General features: G+C 57.0%; 1 long non-coding RNA gene across 1 annotated transcript; it reads right to left on the reverse strand.

Annotated features, from left to right (window-relative positions):
- Positions 1-253: 253 nt before the first annotated feature.
- On the reverse strand, positions 254-14,945 carry LOC106007063. The gene is made up of 3 exons (XR_001181571.2): positions 14,754-14,945; positions 3,480-3,551; positions 254-899 (listed from the first exon to the last, which is right to left on the reverse strand). It is a non-coding gene; the product is annotated as an uncharacterized LOC106007063 (long non-coding RNA).
- Positions 14,946-14,981: the final 36 nt, after the last annotated feature.

A 14,981-nucleotide genomic window follows, 5' to 3' on the forward strand; every position in this document is an offset into this window, starting at 1 on the left:
CAGGAGGTTTTGCAGACTGTCTCGAGGAACCGCAACCATGCAGGGTTGCACTGGACAACGGGATGCGTGGGGCATCGGTGTTTTAGGGTGATTCTGGAGACATGCATATGGAGGTGGGCACAGTTGACTTGTGACATGGAGTTTATTTAAACTGCTTCTTTCTAAAAGATTTTATTTATTTGTTTCAGACAGAGAGAGAGCACAAGCAGGGGGAGGAGCAGAGGGAGAGGGAGCTGGAGGGAGGGCTGGATCCCGGGACTTTGGGATCATAACCTGAGCCAAAGGAGGATGCTACACCCCCTGAGCCATCCAGGCACCCCAGTAGAGGATGTCTTTGTGACAAAGCAGCCAGCCTAGCCCTGAGCAGGTGTTGGGAACTCTTGAATTTTCCCTCCCAGCAGGTGGACGTTCCAAAGCCTTGGGGGTTTGGGACCCGCTATGTCTTCACCTAGTGATTTCTGCATCCCAGGAACCAGGCTTGGCCTCAAAAAGGAAGGACCCATGTTCCACATCCTTATGGTTCTGAGAGTGGGGGAGGGGCTGGGCTCCAGGCTCAGCAGCTGCCTTGAAAGCCCCACAACGGGGGGGCTGTCAAAGCCAGGTCATAATCCTGTGACTTTGTCTGCAGAAAAGGCCTGAGCTCTATTCACCAACTCTTGGTTTCTTTCATGTCCTCATGACCCCTGCAGGCCAAGAATTCACTTAAAAGGCTGGGGCAATTGCTCATAGAAGGCTGAGGTTCAGCTCCAGATCCAGGGCAAACATCCCTCCCCATAACAGTGCCAAGGTTCAAACCCAGTGGGGAGATGTCCCAGCTTTCTCTGCTCCTCTGTTGCAGTTAACAACTACAGCTGGCTTCTAAAAGTTCTTCCAAACTTGACTCCGTCTGCAGCCAAATCCTGAGTGCAAAGAAAGGTGAGAATAGCCATTCCTATGGGACATGGCTTCATAAACCGTGGGAAAGAAGGTTCTGAAGACTTATGGAACATGGGCACTCAGTGTACCCTGCTATTCTTCCACCTCAGACAACTCCCATGGAAGAAGGCAGCACCCAGGTTTCTGGGTCGGGTCCTTCTTGCATCTCTGGAAACATTTGCTAGCAATTTGAATGAATTAGGGTTGGTACAAGGACATGAGGCAAAGAAAAATCCCAGTCGTTGAGAGAAAAAAGGCAAAGGATGACCTGGGAATGAACTATAGGCTGGGGCATGACCTGGGGAACCACTTCTGGTCCTTGGCATGTCTGAAGGTAAGAGGGAACCCAGGTATCCCATAGCCTGGACATCTTTGTGGTCACCGGTGTGAGGAGGGCATGGGGACATAGGGTGCCTATTCTTTTTTTTTTTTTTTTTAAGATTTTATTTATTATTTGACAGATGGAGATCACAAGTAGGCAGAGAGGCAGGCAGAGAGAGGAGGAAGCAGGCTCCATGCTGAGCAGAGAGCCTGATGTGAGGCTTGATCCCAGGACCCTGAGCTGAAGGCAGAGGCTTTAACCCACTGAGGCACCCAGGCGCCCCTAGGGTGCATATTCTGTCTTTGATTTCTAGGGACCTGGGAAGGGGCTCAGGTGCAAGGCAGAAAGTTGCTGAGGGCTGGGAGGGAAGGGAGAAAAAGGGGAAAGCCAGTGTGTCCCCAGCCCATGTCCTCCAGAACTGCAGGCTTTCATTTAATGCCCCCCAAAAGGAGAGGACATGAGAGGTCGGGGAGCTGGGGGAGGGCTGGGGAACCTGCCAACACTCTTCCCTCTCTTCTCAAGTAGAATGGGGATCAGACAGGGCCTTGGCTACTCTGGGTAGTCTGTGGGAGTAACGTAGGGGCTCTCTAGGGCCTGAGAGAGTGTGGGGACAAAAGGATCCAGATCATGAGGCTTCTGGAAGGATGAGAAGGCTGCAACAGCTTTCCCAGGGGCAGAATGGAGAGGAGACCGCTGTTGAGGCTGGAGAAGACATCCAAGGGACCCACTGGCTCCTGCCAGCGCAGACCCAAAGCCAGACTTAGTAGGGATCGGGAAGATGCACAGGGACCAAAGCCGGCACAGGTCTATCTCCAAGGGCTCCGTGAAGGGCCGGCGCCCAGTAACGTTCTCTCCGGCTCTGGCCCCTCTGCCTTCGGTCTCTCCTTCACCACAAGCTGCCTCATCTCTGGGGACCCTACACCGCTGCCCTTCTCTGGGAGACCCCTGCCCCTCTTCTGGGTCCCTGTACAGGCTGTCAGCTCCTTCTAGAAGTTGGTGTGTGCGTGTGTTCACGTGCGTGGGGCACACACACACCGTGTGTGTGTGTGTGTGTCAGGGGAGAAGCTGATCGCTAACAAAGAGGAGGGGTGTGTGGGTGAGTCAGCCGTGTTAATGAGAAACAACTCACCCCGCTGATTAGGACTAATGAACAAGAACAGAGGGGGTGACATCTTTATATAGGGTGGGGGGAGCAGGGCCGCTCCCCCGGTCCCACTTCTCCCTCAGCAAGAACAAGAACAGAGCCACTTCGGCTTCCCCAGGAAGAACTGAGGTCAGACGCATGGATGAACCATCAAGGACAAGGTGGATTCTAACTGGGAAGGAGGGGGACAAGGTGTCTGGGCAGAGGCCAGCTCCTGGGGGAGAGTGTGAGAGATCCTCCCAGAGCCCTGCTCTCTTCCTGCCTTCTCTCTGTATTGATTCCAGAGAAACTAGGGGTTCTCAGGACTGTGCCCTGGGGTTGCCCAAGTGCCTTTGAGATCTAACCAAAACTGTAGGGCCAGGGAGTGCCGGGGACAGTGCTGCAGTCTCTGCTGCTCCCATGGCTGCCTGGAGAGAAGGCTTTGGTCTGGGCATTGGCTGTCTCTGCGGATGGTAATGACCCAGGAGGCCTGGCCAGGTCAAGGGCCAGAGGGGGCCACGGTGAGGGGGAGGACCTGGGTATCAGACGGCTGTCCTGTCCGTGGGGCAGGGGCTGGTGCGCCAGAGAACCCACCGCTTCACTCACCCTCCATACCAACTGAGCCAAGGTCAAGGGCACCAGGCATGCCTCACAGATGTTCCAGTTGGCTGTGTGAGCGTGGGCATGGGGGGAGGGAGGGAGAGGCTGGGAGTGGGGACAGGATGGGTGTTGGCCAACACCTCCTAATTTGCATTACCACTGACACCCTTCTTGACCAAGAAAATGGAGCCAGAAATAACAAGGGGTTGAGGTGGTTCCCTGGGGGGCTCTTGGAGGTTCTCTTTCCTTGCCTCCAACCTCCCCCCTCCGCCCGGTCCCTGTGCGGGGAGGGAGGCAGGAGGTCAGGCCTTTTCCAGACCCACAGCTGGCCCCAGGCTCCTCCTTCCTCAGACCGGGAGGACACCCCATCCTGACCTCCCACTTCCTTTGGCCCAGACACCCCAGACGCCCAGCCCTGCTGCAGTCCTTCTCCGGAGCAGTGTCCCCTCAGCCTTTCCTCCCCTGGAAACTCTCTCCCTGGGGACCCTCTCGCGACTCTCATGCCCCAGCTCTGCCTACCTTGTTCTCTTCAGTCTGGGTCCTGCTGCTCTGTCAGATTGGGCATTTCCTAGGGCAGGTCCCACCTGGGAGCTGTGCAAGGGAACATTCGGCATGAGAAATAGTCCAGACGCTAGGAGGGGAGCTTGTGAAGAGATTCTGGAAGTGGTGCGAGGTGCACCAGGATCCAGTGTGCGACCCTGGCCTGAGGGCTATGGGGTGAGCGGGAGGAGGGCCTCCCAGCTCTGGGAGAGGCCTATGGCCCAGCTTTACTTGGAAGCGGCTCCCATGCCAGACCTCTCCTTTGTAAGCTCCGTGGAGAACAGAACCAGGACTGTGCCCTATTTCCTCCCTGCCCCGTGACGACCACACAGACCCCCCACAAACGCATTTGGTGCCCATTTATGTGCACTGAATTCACTTCTGTCTCAAAGAGCAAAGGGGATGCTGTGGCAGGCACAGCTTGCAGGACAGAGACGGGCCAAGCTAGGAGAAGGAGCGCCCTCTCGGCCAGAGGGGTCTGGGACCTGGAAGAGCCAAGTGGTGAGGGCGGAGGCACAGCAGAAGGGCCTGGCAGGGAAACCAGGTCGCGAGAGACAGCCCAGAGAGCTGTGAACACAATGTGGGAAGGAGCGAACAGTGAGCTGAGAACCCCCCCTTCCCCCCTCCAGAGATGCTATTTTGGAGGGAGAGAATATATGCAGTGCAGGGGGCAGGGTGTGTGGGGGGGTATGCCAGCTCCCCTAGGGGTCAGCTGGATGGCCCGCTGCCTCCACTCCTCCTGCCAGCCATCCCTACTGGCCCTGGAGCCTCTCCCCGCCTCCAAGCGCTTCCCTCCTTGCTGGAAGAAAATCTTCTTGCTCTCTTGAGCACAAGGGGAAAAAGAATGAGCTAGGAGATTTGCAGCTGGCCTCTTGACACCCCATTTGAGAGCCCCCTGAGGCCTCAGACCTAGGGAGAAGCTTCTATTTCCATTGCTTCCCTGGACAGAAGATGTGGAGAGTACTGTGGGACACAACGTGAGGCGGGTGTGCAGTACAGCTCAGCAGGCCTGAGCGCTTCTCACCCCCAAGCCAGGACTTAGGGTTCCCCCCACCTTAACATCGAACTTAGGGAGTGAGTTAGGTGTTAACAGAGGTCAGGGAGGAAGGCATCTCCAGCGGACAACTGGGTTTGCCCACAGGAGCTCTGGCCCCTCTGAGCGGGGAAGCCAATCTTGGCTCCAAGGGCCAAGAAGGCTGGACAGAAGTTGGTGTCAAGTAAAGCCCTTGTTTGACATGAAGGGAAATTCCTGTACCCTGGTTCAACCCCCTCTGAGGGGCCTTGACTCATTTTGGGATGAAGGCTCCAATGCCCTGTGGGTTTCTGTGGTGGCCGGGGGTGGACACGGTGCACAGAGAAGGTGAGCGCTGGGAATGAGCAGAGACTTTTGTTTTCCTCTTTGGAACTGGGCTCTTGCTCTGCCTGATAGTCCCGCTTCAGCAGAAGGAGCAGGGCTGGATGAACTGGGAAGGAAGTCTGGCTTGGAGCCAGTTGATGCAGGGCACATAGAGGGAATGTTAGGGTTGACTTTAGGAAGAATTTCTGGTGAAAACACTTGGCGCGTTGCCCGGATGAATGGACGGCTCTGGTTCCTTGGTTGTTTTCCACAGTAGACAGCTCTCCCCCTCTAAGGCCAGGAGTCTGGACTGCCAGGGGCCGGTGCAGACCAGAGGCAGGAGCTGAGCCGTCACCCACTTCAGGTGATGGGGGTCTGAAGGCTCCAGGGAGGAGGGGGAGGGAGGACGGTGAGGCAGAAGACCTAGGGCCCCAAGCCGGACTGCGGTGTGGGATTTGGGTCGAAGCCACAAGTGGGAATGCTGTCTCTCCCTCAGTCCTCTTCCCACTGTCCTGTCTTGCTTTTCTTCCAACCTCGGACCAGGGAGGGACAGGGGCAGGGAGAGCGGCTGTGGTGAAGGAGCCTGGCCCCCTCCCCCGGTGCCTGAGCCCAAGGCTGGCAGGACCCCTTGCAGGGGTTCTCAGGTAGTGGGACTCAAATTCCCTGAGGCAGAGGGACTGGGTGGAGGTGCTCAGCAAAGGGACGACGCGGGGAGCCCACGTCATTCCAGCCAGTACCCCCTGCTCTGGAGGGACATCCCGCCCAGTTTTCCAGTGCAAAGGGAGGTAAGTGGGCGGGGCTGATTGCGTGTCCATCACGTTCATCCTTGGCCTTGTGGGTACTACAGGCCCCGAGCTGTCCTTCTCCCCCGACAAAAGCCAAGTGTGGATGGGAGGTGACAGGGAAGATCTGGAGATGGTGTGAAGGGGATGGTTCACTCTGAAACGTGGGTGAGGGGCACGGAAGAAGACTATCTCCCCCTGGGATCAGAGAGATCCTTGCCGGGGTCAGGGAGATCCTGCCTTGGCATCCGACTCCCTCCAGGACCAACAGGGACAGAAGCCTGAGTGGGACTTCACAGATGGGCCCTCAGCCACGACCCACTCTGAGTCCTCAGAGCTCTGGGATTTATGGGTCTCTGGTCCCAGGCACTGTCCTAATCCCCAACAGTGGGCACATGCGGGTCTCTTCCCCACTGTCCAGCAGACTCACCCTGTCACACTTAGCCCCAGATACAAGGCACATGACAGTCCTGGTTACACACACACACACACACATCATACCCTTCCTCACATTCCAGGCTCCCAAGGATGCCGCACTCCTCCCACACACACGGCACACACACACAGAGTCTCACACCACCGGGAACACAGTGCCACACGGGTCTAGCCCAGGTGTCACAGTGCACTATCTCGCACTCATATAGGACCCCATGGGGACCCTGGGAATGGTGCATGATGGCCAACACGCACACCGACGCATGGGCTCCTGGCTTGGAAGTCGCACCCGTTACCCAGTGCTGGGCTGGTCAGTGTCTAACAATGGGCTCTCCAGTTTCAGCTGCCGTGATGAAGGCACAGAGCCCTGGGAAGAGGGGGACATAATCTGCTCTTTCAAGCTGGTGGGAGCCAGCTCTAGCACACCACTCCTAGAAATCACATGATAAAGTTTAACCAAAAATGGGCACCCCCAGGAGAGCTGCACCTGACCAGCCGTGACTCATCTGGGCTGCTTCTCTCCCCTGGGGGTGCCTCCTTTCCCTACCTTCTCTCCCCACTGCGCCTCCTGTCCAGATCCCACTTCTGGCCCCTCTCACTTCTCCTCCTTCCCTGTCCCTCAGGGCTTTGAGCTGGGTTTGGCACTCAGGCCCATCTCTCTCAGCCTTGCTCCCTCCTTCTCTCCCTCCATGTGTGGAGGGTGACAGGCCCATAGCTAATCCAGGCAGACTTCCCGGAGGAAGAGGACAAGGAAAGGGATGCGGTGTGTTTCTGGAAAAAATATAAGCCTCTCTGCCTCCTTGTGCCTGACCTGTTCCCTGGTTGGCTTATGTTTCTACCTGGTCATCAGGACAAAGGGTCCGATCAATGCTGCTCCCTGAAGACGAGAAACCCCGCAGCTTGCCGGCTCCCCAGTGAGGGGAGGCGGTTAGAGTATGTTCTGAGAATGAGGACCTCTGGTCCTAACCATGCTCTGGGAACATTGCATCACTTCTCAGAGCTTCCGCTTCTCAATTTGAGAAAAAAAAAGGTGGTTCTGGACCAGGTGGCTTTAATTTCCTTCTTGGCTCTGACATTTTGGCATTCTATATTTCGGAAAGTCTTCTAAAATCTGTTCTGTCGCGAGTATCCCTTGTTGCTAATCCTGATCTTTTCCCAGCCTGTGAGGGAGGTGAACAGATGTGCTCTGTGACTGGGGGGCAGCGGGTACCATAGCTGAAGGAGATGGAGACTGGGCCTGGGTATCTGTAGGTTTGGTTTTGGGGCCTGGCAGGCCATGTACATTTGGGAGCCTTCCAGCAGCCTCTGCTGTCTTCACTACAGCTCCTAAATTATTTCTGCCACACACACGTAAGAGGAAAGAGGGTAGGAAAGGAAGGGAGGGAGGCCGGGAGGGAAGAACGGAAAAGGAAAGGAAATGAAAGCAAAGGGGGAAAACCATGGATGAAATGAAATGAAAAGAAGAGATGAAAAATGTGTGTCGTGGATGTAGAAAGCAGCTCTCCTAACCAGTCACGGTGCCAGGCGGACATGGAGGCAAGAGGGGAGAGCGAGGGTTTCCTGGTGGTTTCAGAGCCTTCTCTGTGCAGCTGGGAGGTGGGTGTGGAGCCCTGCGCAAGGGCAAGGGCAAGGGCAAGGGCAGGGGTCCAGGAGGCACCTCCCCCCTGCCCGGGGCCTTCTGCTGGTGCATTGCTGCTCCCCTGAAAACAACTCAAACCACAGAATTGGCTTGTGGTTAGGTGACTATCAGTCACTGCTATTCAGCTCGGCTTCTTAGGATGACTAAAGGGGTTGGAAGCCCCTCTTAATAGCCCCCCAAATTTTCGGAGGAGTCAGAGGCAGAGATGGAAAAGTAGTTTGCTTTGGATGAGATCTGAGCTCCCCCATGTTGGGCGGCAGGCACTGTGTCTGTGGGCTCCTGGGGGCTTGGCGGGGAGGTCACCCAGGTGGAAGGTAATATCATTCCTGGACTGTCCTTATCCAACAGTTTGGAACAGGGAGGGGCCGAGGATGAGGACACTCAGGTCTCCCAGAGGGTCTCCTCTCAATCTGTCTTTTCCAGCTCCCAGTCTCCAGGGAGCCAGGAGCCAAGCTACCTGCTGCTGAGGGCCGGACTGGGCACTGGCAGGTCCCCTGGGCAGGCCTGGGTATCAGCTTGGCAGCCCAGCTGGTGCCTGGGCCTGGGACCAGAGTGCTTGCTGGGAATTCCCCTCTTCTCCCCCACACCTGGTGGCCATGTGACCTGGAGACAGGTCCCCTCTGCTATCCGGGCCAAGTTCTGCTGGTGGTCTTTCGGGTGGGGGAGGGCGGGCGGGGGATGGGAGAAGCCAGGCTGTGAATGGGAATGCCCAGCCCCAGGCCCGCAGTCCGTGTGATTTAAACAGATAGTTCTAGAGCTGACAGGGTCTATCTCTCCATCCTTACCTGAGTCAGGAAGAGAGAACCCAGGTGATCCTGAGTTCCGGGGGGAGGTGGGTCGGGTAAGAGAGGGACTGTTTTTGTTTTTGTTTTTCTTTTGGATCAAACACTCTGGGCCCCTTTTTTTCCCTCCTCCTTCCTGGGCATCCGCAAGGGAAGAGGTCGCCTCCCTTCATCTCAATGTTATGTAAAGTGGGGTTAAAGCATCCTTTAAAAAGTTTAGCTATTTTTATTGATCTGCCACGTCTCTAAGGAAGAAGTGCACTTGGCAAGCAAGTACGTGTCAAGACAAATCTCCAGTTCTCCCCAACCCCCACCCCCAGCATCACCTATCCAGAAGGCTGAGACCGAACATTCCCCCTGCCTGGTCCTCCCGATTCCATTTGGGGCACAGGGTGGGTCCTACCCCTGCCCGGTTTTCCCTTTTGGTGACTTTATCATTAAGCCTCATTTCCCCTTCTTGAGATGAAAAACTTGGATTCTCGGATTCTTCTAGTGCTGACCTTCGGTGGCTCAGCGCGGCTAGCGAAGAAAGAGAAGGGCAAAGGGGCGCTTGACCCTCCTGCCGGCTCCCTCATCACTGGTGTTCTTGCAGCCCCCAGTGCCCAGCCTCGACCCTGTCCCCGTTCGGCCCCTTACTCTCTTTCTGACTGGCCATCGTCTCGGTTTCTCTCTCTCCTGTTCTCATTCTGTCTCCCCATCTTCCTTTCTGTTTCGGTGCCCGCATTACCCCTGCGTGCCCCAGGCTGGGGGTGGGCACACGTGAGTTCTAGATTGCTGACTCAGGCCATCTAACCACACTCTCCCCAGGATTCGCTTTCCCCAAACTCCCCTCACCTGGGGTCTGGGACCCACCAGGATGGGATTCTTGTCCCTTTGAGCCTTCGTGCAGGTGGGAAGTTGGCGGGTCTGCACACGGACCCTGTCTCTGTGAACAGCCCCCAGCAGCTGAGGGCTGGGGGGTCCCCTGGTCCGTAGGCAGAGGAAGAGTGGGTTTTCTGAGAAGGGAAATGCCTACCTCCTCTTTGATCCCCGAGTCCCCCAACCTTTGGGGCGGGCCAAGCCAGGGGGCTTCTTCTCGTTTAAGGAGGGGGAGGGAATCCTTTTACTGACTGAGGCTGTAAGGTAGGGAGGTGGGTACTGACCAGATTTAATGATTCTGGGAGGGAAGCAGAGCACGTGTGGACACAGAACATATAAAGAACATGCATTTAGGAAAAATATGGACCATTCACAGGCATACCAGAAGCATGACACGTCCCAGCCTTCTCCCCCTCCTCACTGTTGGGGGCTGGGGGGGCCGACCCCCAATACCAACCATATATCTGTGTTAAGTGTGTGAACACACACACACCAAGCTCTGCGCTCTGGTGCACACATCCTGAGCTAGAAGAGCTGGACTGGGGAGCTGGGCACAGTGGGGGAGGGGGAGGACAGGGAAGGCAGCGTAGCCCCACCCCTGCCCCATGCCCCATGCCCACCATCCGCCTCCCCATCTCCCCATCTCCCCATAGCTGGCAAGTCCTCTGCCCCCTTAACTTTTCCCAGCTTCGAGGAAATACCCCCCTTTAGGGGAAAGCGAGATTCGTGAGGGGAAGCACTGACTCGGGCAGAGGCATGAGCCTGATTTTCCAGTCTGGGGCGGGGCGGAGAGAGATGGCACTGGGGACGCCCAGGCGAGGGGGCCTGACTCAGAGCCAGAACCACAGAGCTCCTCCGCTATGTTGTCGTCGGGGAACAAGAAGCCACCAGGTTTATAAGAAACTGCGATTCATCTCTGCCCCCTTCCACCCCTCTGCAAGGGACCAAGGTTAGACTCGAAGAAGAACTTACAGCCCAGGCAAGGATGGGACTCTGCCTCAGATTATCCTTTTGGAAATCTTCCCTGGGTTTGTGAAAGAAGAATGGCAGCTTCAGGTGGTTTTAGATCCTGAGATGATCTGGGGCCAGAGGATGGGACCCTCGAGTTCCCCGCATAAGTAGTCAAAGAAAGCCCCCTCCTCACTTTCAGCCTAGATCAGGAGTTCTTACGTCCTGCTTGCTGTCTTCAGAGCCACCGCGGAGGCTGAGCCTGGGGCAGGCAGGGCTCCCTAGGCTCATAGACCGTCGAGTTGGCAGGGGAGGGGAGGGGGCAGCTGGCTTCTCCAGCTGGCTCTGCTGCCCCCCTCTTGGCCACTGGCTCACAGTTCCCAAGGTGAGAGCGGGAGGGAGATTGAGTGCGGGTTCTGTTAGCAGAAGGGCAGAGCTGAAGGTGTGATGAAACTCGGAGTGGACAGAGAGCAGGAACAACAGGCAGCATGACCAGTGGCGTCCTCCTCCCACTTCTAAGAGCTGCCCAGGTCCCCTCCGACACAGACAAGCACCTAACAGCTTGGATGTCTGGAAGGGAGCCCAGTCTCAAGGGGTAGGGAGTTCAGAGAAGTGAGGAATGCCCCTGCCCCCCCACCCCTGCACTTGGATACCAGGACTCCCAGATTCTTCCCAGATTCTTTGGGTCCTGCTTTCCTCCGCTGCTGCCATGCCCCATCCAACCGTGGCCGTGCATCTGAGCCTCTCCCTGTCCCTTCCAGTTCCTAAGTCCTACATCCCACCCCTCCTGCCTCTAAGCGGGGTGGGATTTGCTGCATAATGGGGTTCAGTTCTGTAGGCTCATCAGATGGAAAAGGACATAAGGAATGACTTCCCAAAGTACAGGGGGGCGCTCACTAGGGTGACTGGGGAGACCTTAGGGTTTTGCCCTTCTCCAAAGGAGGGGGAAGGACTCTGAGCCAGAATTGGGTTGGGCAGGCTACCTTGGAAGGAGAGAAGGAGAGGGGAACAAAACAACAGAGAGCCTGGGGAAATTTAAGCATCAGATTCCTCATCTGCAAAATGGGAAGAACAATAATTTCTTCTTTGCAGCTGCTCTCATGGGAAAGCGCAGAGCTTGGCATTGGGTCTCTAACTCTGTGACCTTAACCAGGTACTTAACTTCTACCTCAGTTTCCCTGTCTGCGGAACGAGGACCATGGACCCCTGCCCAGCTGACCTCACAGCCCTGGAGTGTCTAGTGAAGTCGAGGGTATGAGTGGCTTGGGGTGCTCTTTTGTCTCCTCCTCCCCAACCCCAGCAGCAGTGAGAAGAATTGGGTAATCAGACAGGATTTGGGTTTTTCCAATTTCCAAGCTTGCTGGGAATCCAGGGATGAGACAAAATACAAGTTAGACTCAGCAGCCGTGTGTCTGGGGTAGTGAGAGCTGGGGAACCCTGGTGCGCAGCCCATTCAGGGGGCTCTGAGCTTTGGTGGTAGCCTCAGGTCAGGGTGCTTGGGGGAGGGGTGCAGAGGTGTGAAGACCATGGGCTCAGTACCTTGATTTGCAGCCACTCGTCCCAAGGCAAAGGACTTTCCTGACCACAGCAATCCCTCCCCAACCCACTGGACTCGTCAGGTTCTGGTCCAGTGATTGAAAAGAAATGGAAGCAGGCAATGGGAGGGGGGCAGTGTTGCCCAGCTTCATGCCCCCTGTGGCTGGAGCCATGGGTCCAGGGTTTATCTTAGGACCCTGCGGGGAGTGCCGCCTGCCTGTGGTCCTGGTGGAAGGAGGTGGGCAGGACTCCTCATGACGCTTTGTGGGTGACTGAGTGGGGTGGGCAGCCGAAGACAGGCTCCCGGGGAAATCTTAGACTTGCGTGTCAGAGTGGATCTATGTCTGGGTTGGTAAGTGGGGTTAAACTCAAGGTCAGACCCAGCGAAATCCATTTTCATGCCAACATGGCCTTGGGTGTCCTCCACTGCTGTGAGAGGGACCCTGGTGCCCCCCTCGCTGAAGATGAAGCGGCTCATGCCAGGTTTGTCCCGCTGCTCAGACACTGTAGCCTGCCCGCCTTCTGTGTGCACCTGAGATTGATGAGGAACAGGGCACCGGCTGTTGAGCTGCCATTCCCCGAACACTGAGCAGGTGCTTCCGTCTGCATAGGCTCTGGGGATCATAGCTGCAGCATGAGGGGCTGTGGGAAGACAATGGAAAGAACTTCCCAACCTTAGGTAGATGAAGTGGGAGGTGGTTCTATGCTGCTTCAAGGGACAGAACACTCCCAGGTGTCTCTGAGGTCTGTACAACCCAGACAGTCACTTCTATCTATGAAGTGTGTGGAGATCAGCAGCCTGGGCCAGATTCGTGGGCCCCCGCCCTAGCTCCTCCTTGCCCTTTCTTTGTCGTATGCATTTCCCAGGTCCCTGTTTTGTTTTATGGCAAGAGTTGAGAAGGAGAAGTAGGAGGGAAAGAGGGAAATGGAAGCTCTGAGAAAAAGCTGGAGGGCCAAGTGGACCCCAAGCAGGACGTAGAGTCGTCAAGGTGATGAAGAGGGTGTGGGGGTAAGTGAATTTTTTAGCTGGTCGAGAAATGCTGGGGAAGTCAAAGGGCTGCCTTTGCAGCAGGAGGTCTGGGGCGAGAAGGTAAGAAGGTCTTGTGGGGGCGGGACGGGGGGGGGGGAGCATCAGATCTGGCAGGGTAGGGCTGGACAGAGGAAGAGCGGCACCTTCCTGCCTTTGAGAAGGAAGCGGGTACCCCAGGAAGGCCAGAAGGTGGATTGCAGATAGGATTTCAAAGTGTTCCCGTGAGACAGGGCTGAGGGAGACAGAGGGCCAGCTTCTGGGCCCCGAAGCCTTCCTGTCCTCACTGCTAGCTCCCCCGCCCCTGCCAATGCTCCCCAGCTTCCCCGCCCCATTTTGGCCCAAAGCCCCCGGGGAAGCTACATGGCGTTCTCACCACGGACCCAGTGCCGGCTGCGCTTCTTCCCTCTGACCTATTTTTTAATCATCTGATGGGATTTCACCCCCCACCAAACCAAAGCCCCGGCCCCCTGGGCCCGTCAGCTCCACAGCGTGTCAAAACTGCCCCTGTCACTTTGCGTTGGTTTCTCAGTCCAGCCAGCCCCTCCCCCAGGGCCTGAGAGCGAGGGCTAATTACCCAGCTGTTGAGCCCCACCCCCAGCCCCAATGGAGGGGCCCAGGACCGCTGGGGGGGGGGGCGGCGGGGAGAAGCTGGGCCTCCTCACCCTCCTGCTGCATGGCAGGAAGTCCTTCCAGCTATCTAACCTCCATTCTTCTCTCTGACCTGCCCCCTGGCCCAATCACAGACACAGAGGACATTGGGACTGGATGGGACTTTGGGATACCCCTTGAGGGACAGAAGGGGCCAAGCAGTCTCCTGTCCTGGGTTTGGGGAAGGCTTCTGCCCCCTTCCCCGCACTCCCTGCACAGAGAGGGTTATTAGGGACCGCTGGTGGAGTCAGGATCAGAACCCAGAGCACCCCGCCTGTCTATTTGCTTCCCGGTCCTCCCCATTGATGTCTGTTTCAGTTTCTGTGCAGTTCCACTCCCGGCCCCAGCCACGGGTACTCCTTGCCCTGTCTTTCTCTCCCTTGTGCACGCCCTTGGCCCGCGGAGCTTTATCTGGCACTCCTCTCGCGGCTTGCTTTAGGCACCGGTTAGGAATGAGATTTGCCCCTTCATCTCCCCCATCACATCCCACTCCATTGCCTCCCCCATGGCCCCCTTTTCCCTCCCTCCTTCAGCCATCCCTGGTCTAGCCCATAAGCCCGCCCCATCTCATCTCCACCCCACAACATTAACCGGAGGGCCAAGCCAAAGTGCCTCAGGCCAGAGACAACAGGCCCAGGGCAGACTCACCGATGGAGGCCCCCGTCCCAGACAGACAGCCAGACCGCCAGACAGCAGCCACATCGAGATGGAGATAGACCTCAAGAGATTGATAAAGAGAGATGTAGAGATGTAGAGACAAGCAGACACGGAGGCTCAGAGGGAGGAGATGCGGTTGGTATGGAGCCTGCCCTCAGGCCCAGCACACAGATCCCAGAGACGGCTGGATGTAAAGAAGACACACGACCAGGCTGGCAGAGACACAGGGACCTGAGAGGCCCAGCAGCAGACAACCACAGCAGAGCACCAGAGACTCGGAAGCTTTAGAGGCTAATAGAGGCACCGGACAAGCAGGGGTGCCTCCGGGCTCCCGGGAAGCCAGAAGCCGGCCTTGGAGAGATGGCAGCTGAGCAGGGAGTCTGCTGTCCTGTGGCCAGAGGCCCAGAGAGGCCCTCCCCACCCCCAGCTGGCCAAGCCTCACTGTGACCAGGAGTCACACCGTCTCTAAGAGCACAGAAGCCTGGCTGTGAAGGGGTTAACTTGATTAGACCCCACTCACCCTTCTTTTCTTCCCTCATCAACCCTCAATGCACCCCTCCCAACAAGCTCCCTTTACCCAAAGCCCAGGGTATTCCCCTCACCTCCTGGTAACCGGACCCTGCTTCCTGCCTGAGATTAAGGGCCTGTCTGCTGAGATTCCCCAGGAAGGGGGGCGGGGCGCACACAGCCTCTCTTCCCTGAAGCTCCGGCTTGCCCATCCACAACCTGGCATGCCCTCCGGATCTCAGATCGGCCCCAACATCTTAGGGTCCCTTTAGGAGGGCCCGGGCACCCTGGCCTGGGGGCGGGGTGCTGTGTGGTACCATGTG

This window comes from Mustela putorius, unplaced genomic scaffold (genome assembly GCF_011764305.1).
Source record: "Mustela putorius furo isolate JIRA1106 unplaced genomic scaffold, ASM1176430v1.1 tig00003962_pilon_pilon_pilon, whole genome shotgun sequence".
Classification (NCBI taxonomy): Eukaryota; Metazoa; Chordata; class Mammalia; order Carnivora; family Mustelidae; genus Mustela; species Mustela putorius.